This window comes from Lactuca saligna, chromosome 1 (assembly GCF_052625555.1).
Source record: "Lactuca saligna cultivar CGN05327 chromosome 1, ASM5262555v1, whole genome shotgun sequence".
Classification (NCBI taxonomy): Eukaryota; Viridiplantae; Streptophyta; class Magnoliopsida; order Asterales; family Asteraceae; genus Lactuca; species Lactuca saligna.
The window spans coordinates 9,729,160-9,735,070 of NC_136417.1; the positions used below are offsets into that span (position 1 = coordinate 9,729,160).

Genomic DNA, 5,911 nt, shown 5'->3' on the forward strand with positions numbered 1-5,911 from the left:
CGTTTCACTCTTACTCGCTGCTACTCGTCGAGTCTGGCATCGACTCGACGAGTACCCTCTTGATTCAAGAACTCAGACAATCTTCATCCGACTCGCCGAGCCGGATGAACAAACTCGACGAGTTGTTCTTGATCTTAAGGAGATTGCCTTGGACTCGCCGAGTTGATGAACAACTCGCCGAGTCCCTCCATCACTGAGTTTACCCTCAACTCGCTGAGTCCACTCTCTAGCTCACTGGGTTCACTCGACACTGGTAAAAATGAAGGAATCGGGAACTCGCGACCCAACTCGCCGAGTCGTTCTTCCCGACTCGCCGAGTTGCCGCCATGCAACTGATTTTTACTCGATTTTGTTTGAATCCAGCACATACAATTGATAGATATGGGTCCAATAAGCTGATTTACCACGTAAAGTTTCCAACTTTACGTGCACAACCTCATGAATAAGGGAAATAAGGCTAAAAGATGCACAAAATGGGTAGATCTATGGTTAATATGCAAAGTAACTCCAAAAAGACAGTAGATCTGGGCTCTACAACACCCCATCATTCAGATCCAAAGATATTTCGACTTATTAAGACCTTCATGCAAGCATAAGGCTTGGAACAAGCATCAACTAGCTCTTAGGAGAGCTCTAATGGAAGTTTAAAGCATATAACAAGAAGGAAACTCCGAAAATACCTCAATTAACTCAGATTTGCCCTTGGATCTTTGCACTACAGCTCTTCTCCTTGCTTCTTTCTTCTTCTCCTTCTTCAAACCTTCACAAAATGGCACAAAACACTTAGCTCACACAAGGGAGGATTAGGGTTCTTTCTCACAGTGTTCTCAGGGTGAGGGAGGCGAGAATGGGGGCTATAAGGTGGTTTAAATAGTGGGCAACCCGGGGATTTAGGGTTTCACCCAGACGGATGGACTCGCCGAGTTAGGGATATGGACTCGCCGAGTCCCCGGCTCACGCGTGCTCGAAGTCGCGACCCTACTCGGCGAGTCAGGCTATGAACTCGCCGAGTCCCTCTTGCAAAACTTACAACAATTACCAATGAATTAACATACCGGGAACGGGTCGTTACATTAATACCCGATCATCTCAAGTATTCCTTCAATGTACACCTTTGGCCTCTCATTCCCAATTCCTTTTCATTATAAGGTTGTAATTTACAAATAAGCCCCCATCATCTAAGATTCATGACAATTCAAGTCCCAACAGTTACCATATAGCCCCTCCATGACAAATTCTTTTCAACTTAGGTACATAATTTACCCTTTAAGCCCTTGCCCTAAAAAATCCTTTCATAGTAAGTCCATATTTTACCAAATGTCCCTCCACTATGAAAATCTTTTGCAAAACAAATCCAGAAATTACACTCTAACCCCCGAGACTCTAAATCATGTCATTTGGCTTCCCGAAACCAACACTTCGTTAATTATTATTTGATTTGGGGTTAAAATAATATAAAGTAATAATAATAATTACCTCTCGGGGTTTCGAGTTTATCATTTAATTATTCTATTTTAAATGGGATGTTACAGTTTAGTGGTTTGTGATAGATCAACAGGAACATTTATGGCAGCCATGGTTAGGGTTTGAAGAATCAGTGAAGAATACTGAGAGTTCTTTTAATTTGGGGATTTTCAGTATGCGTAAAATTGGAATGAACCCCAAAACCCCATTTATATGTAACCTGAATTTGAATTTGAAACGGTTTTTGGCATTAAATGAGATTGACACGGCTCCTTGAAAATAATACCAATCGCCGGAAAAGTAGCCACGCGTGAAAAGTGATGTGCACTTTTTCATTGAAAACCGGACAGGAACTCAAAACATCACATCAGTCAATCATTTCGCGTTCCCCCATGGAATGAGAACCGCCAGTAACCTTCAGTATGGAGGTTGGGCTCTTTCACTTTTGGGTTTAAAAGCAAAGTCATGTGCCAGACCTTTGAAATCATCATTCTAAGTTGGTATTACTCAGAACCTCAAGGATTTCGTGAGTGCATAAGGGTTCCAAAGAAAAAGATAAGAAAATTTTTGATACTATGATGTCAAAATTATTTTGACATAAAAGCAGTAAAATCCCGGACAAAGACGCTTCGTTATTAATCAAGAGAGATGACTAACAGCTTGTGTGATTTCCTGTGAATTACAATCGAATACTTATAGAGAAGTATCAAATGGTGTCTTTTATCAGGATTAGTAATTTCGTTACAAAGCACATTTAAACATAAGACTAACAAAGTGTAAACGAAATTACATGTATTACCAGTGTTGTAACGATCCGAAAATCCTTCATTGACTTCATAAAAAGCAATTGTCGTAAATTTATTTCTATTTAAAGGGTTTAAGTTGAAATAAATAAAATAAAAACGGTTTTAAATAATAGTTTTAAAAATATTAATATTTATAAAGTGTATAGTTATATTAAATTAAACAAATCTAATGTTCAAGATACATAAGGGTTAGAATTAATTCAAATAAAAGTAGTTGGTGAAAATTCAAATAAAAGTAGTTGGTGAAATGGGTTAGAATTAATTCAAATAAAAGTAGCTGGTGAAATGTGAACTAAGGATCAAATTTTGAGGGGTCATATTGTAAATTGGGAGTTAAAACATTTACGTTTCTTTATGCGGCCGGAGATTCAGAACTTCTTTTTTATGTAATCGATCAACAAAACCAATAGTTTGTGTGTGTTCTGTCGTCGATCAACATGAAAAAAATAAAAGAGGGACTTAATTCTAAAATCAAATTGAAACCCCCATAACAATCAATCGACGTGACTATGAGGCGTAGTGAGGAGTCCGGCGTTTTTCTTGGGCCACTTATGTTCGATCAATGAGTCTCGTCCATATTATTTTTGTGTTGCTCGTCGATAGGCAGAAGGAACGAAAAAAAACGAACGTGTTTGGAGAGGGGGGCAGCGGCGATCAAGAAGGGGGAGAGGGGAAGTGGAAACCTTGCTTGATCGCTCCTAGATGGAAGAAAGAGGGCTGCGATTATGGCCAAGAATCAGTAAAAATTATCTTCTAATCTCTTTGTGGTATTCAATATCAAATTCATTGTCAATTGAAGATTATGGTCGTCAATTCTCTTCCTAATTGATCACCATAATCTTTTCTTCTTCCTAGGAACCTTTGAAGGTTCATATGGTTTGATTTCACTTTGATTGGGTGTTTATGATGACTCAATTTGCTGTTATGAACACTTTCAATAAGTTTTTTGTTCAAGTTCATATTTTGATCAAAGTTTTGGAGTCACAATCTTTGTTGTTGATTTCTAAAACTTATATTGATTTCCACCATGAATCAAGTGAATATTTTCTGTGATAAAATCATGTTTTGAGTCAACTAATAAGCCTCAAAACAATCTCCCAAAGTCCTTCCATGAGACTTGGTGATGGAAGAAATTCAAATTTCTATTTGTGCAACCTACTTTGCTTTCCACCAAATGATATGTACCTTGATGAGTGGGTTGTGATTGGAATTGATATTTTTGTTGTTTGACATGTTACTTCTGTTAAGAAGTTAGTGTTTACCTTTATGGGTGTTTTTAGTGATGACTTAATGTGTTAAGTGGCCAAAAAGCATTTGAAATCCAAAGCTGGAAAATTCAACAAAAATTACCAATCTGTCCCTGTATTGGGAAAATTATAGAAAAATCAATAGGAGTCCGATTAATGATTCGTAAATTCTCAAAGTTTGAATTTTGAGTCTAGTTTGTCCATGAATTTTTCAAGGACCTTTTTTTGCCTCCAACTTTGGTGACAATCGCCTTTTTCACCAGTCGGTCAGAATTTAGTTGCATTAATAGATAGTTTTGTAAAAATCATATAAAATTATAGAAAAATTGTTTGGACCTTCAAAAGTATTTTCTGAAAATTTAATATTATGAACTTCTAGAATATGAAATAAAAATGGAAGTTATACAGGTTCCAAGTGTGCTAAAACAGCTCTAAACAGGTAGTTGTTTTGGTGCAAAACTGGGAATTTGAATTGTTAGTTGATTTGTGTGTTTGGATTAGAAATTTGTCATCTTTGGCATTGTAGAACTCCAATAACATTTTTATTTGAAATGTAATAGGGGCAAGGGTGATACTTCAACCAATACAAGATTTGAAGTGTGATTTGGTTACATCTATGGCAAAGGTGAGTTAACTTTGTGGTTTTAAAAGTACATTGTTAAGAGTATCTCATATCTTAGATGGATTGGGATGAAATTAGTTATTTAGGATGCATGTGCCCCTTTTGATGATTAAATGTTATGCCATTATTTTTGAAATGTTTTATGTGTAATGATATCTAGGGTGTTGCATGCTAGACTCTTCTTTGTTTGGTGTGAGATGTGAGTTAGGGTCATGCTACATCAAGTGAAGTGTATGAACATTATGTGATGTGGGCATGTTAAATCTTGTTTGAAAATATTCGTTTAAAATGTTTTAGGACAAGAATGCTAGTGTTGTATCAAATTAATAGACGCGTTGTGTATGAAAATGGTGTGAAGTGTAAAATGTAATAACTTCATAAAATTACATGTTTGCATGAAAATAACCCTTAAAGAGATAATATGTTAATAAAAGAAAATTCATAATATTACATGATTACTTGAGAGGGTAAAAGTGTAACTCCGTATTTAATTAATTATTATTAAATTAAAAATGGGAACACACTAGCAGGGCGAAGGGTAGTAACCTAGACATAGGTATATACCCAATATGGATATTATAATGGCCTAGTAGGTTGAAAGATACCTATGGAATAAAGAGCTTAAGCCAACTTTGACACCGACTGGCTTTTCTAGACAACCACTCGGGACGTGGTCTAGGTACACCCTGGTATACTGGGACTGGAGTGATGTTGTTCAAGTGGTGGGACCAGCATAAACATCTCGTGGGAATTGGGAGGTGTGTCGGTTGGAATAGGCACCGCTCGTACTAGTCCTTAACAACAACGCATGTACATGTATGTGCACAGTCGGAGTAGCGAATGCAACACACTGGGAGCAATGATTACGGGTGAGATTCGCGCCTCACTTAGTACATTGGGTCGTGCCAGTCACATTAGTAGCGAACGAGGTCTTGCTGTGGAGGTTTTGCGGTGAATAAATAAACCCTAACTAAGAGGTAATACATCAATAATTACATCGGTGAGCGGTGAGTAATTATTAATGTAAAGTGGAGAAACAAGATATTATATCATAATATTCAAATGGTGAATCGATAAGATTAAATTAGTTACATCGGCGTCGAGTAGAGTAACTAATAAAACAAGCTCTGACTGAATAACTAAAATAAATTGATCTAAACATGTGTTTGTTATGTGGTGTGGTGTTGTATGTCTTGCTAGTGAGTCTTTGACTGTGTGTGGATGTTTTGTATGAATCTATCTATAATATGTGTGTTCTCTTAACACTATACTATATTGGCTCACTTAGCTTATGCTAACACTTGTTCTTTGCTTGTTGGTTTTTGTGTATTGGAACAGGTAGCTTGACATGATGCCATGGTGAGGATGGGAACCATTGGGTAGTTTAATTTAGTATCTTTAGTTATGATACTATTTGGACATGTTGGGTTTTCATTATCATGTTTTTGTGAACTTTAAATTTTGATGGGTTTGTTTTGACATGAAAGTATGAAATGATCATAATAAGTCTTCCGCAACGTATTCTGTTAAATAAATGTTTTAAATAAGAAAAAAATTGGATGAAAAATCATGATGTTACAAGTGTAGTCAGTGACAAGTAACTTTTGAAAAATTTATCAAGTGACGGAGATTGAGAATGATACTCACACTGAAATCATATTCCTCAAAACAATATTATACCTGGATTTTGTTGGGTAACAAAAGTCGTGGGTTTCGAACATTTGATCAAGATCATGCAAAACGAAAGAATATGATTTGGAGTATCGAAAATA

At 36.4% G+C, this 5,911-nt stretch overlaps 1 long non-coding RNA gene across 1 annotated transcript; it reads left to right on the plus strand.

Moving 5' to 3' along the window:
- Positions 1-2,664: 2,664 nt before the first annotated feature.
- Positions 2,665-5,656, plus strand: LOC145048091 (uncharacterized). The gene is made up of 3 exons (XR_013682707.1): positions 2,665-3,009; positions 4,078-4,142; positions 5,478-5,656. It is a non-coding gene; the product is annotated as an uncharacterized LOC145048091 (long non-coding RNA).
- Positions 5,657-5,911: the final 255 nt, after the last annotated feature.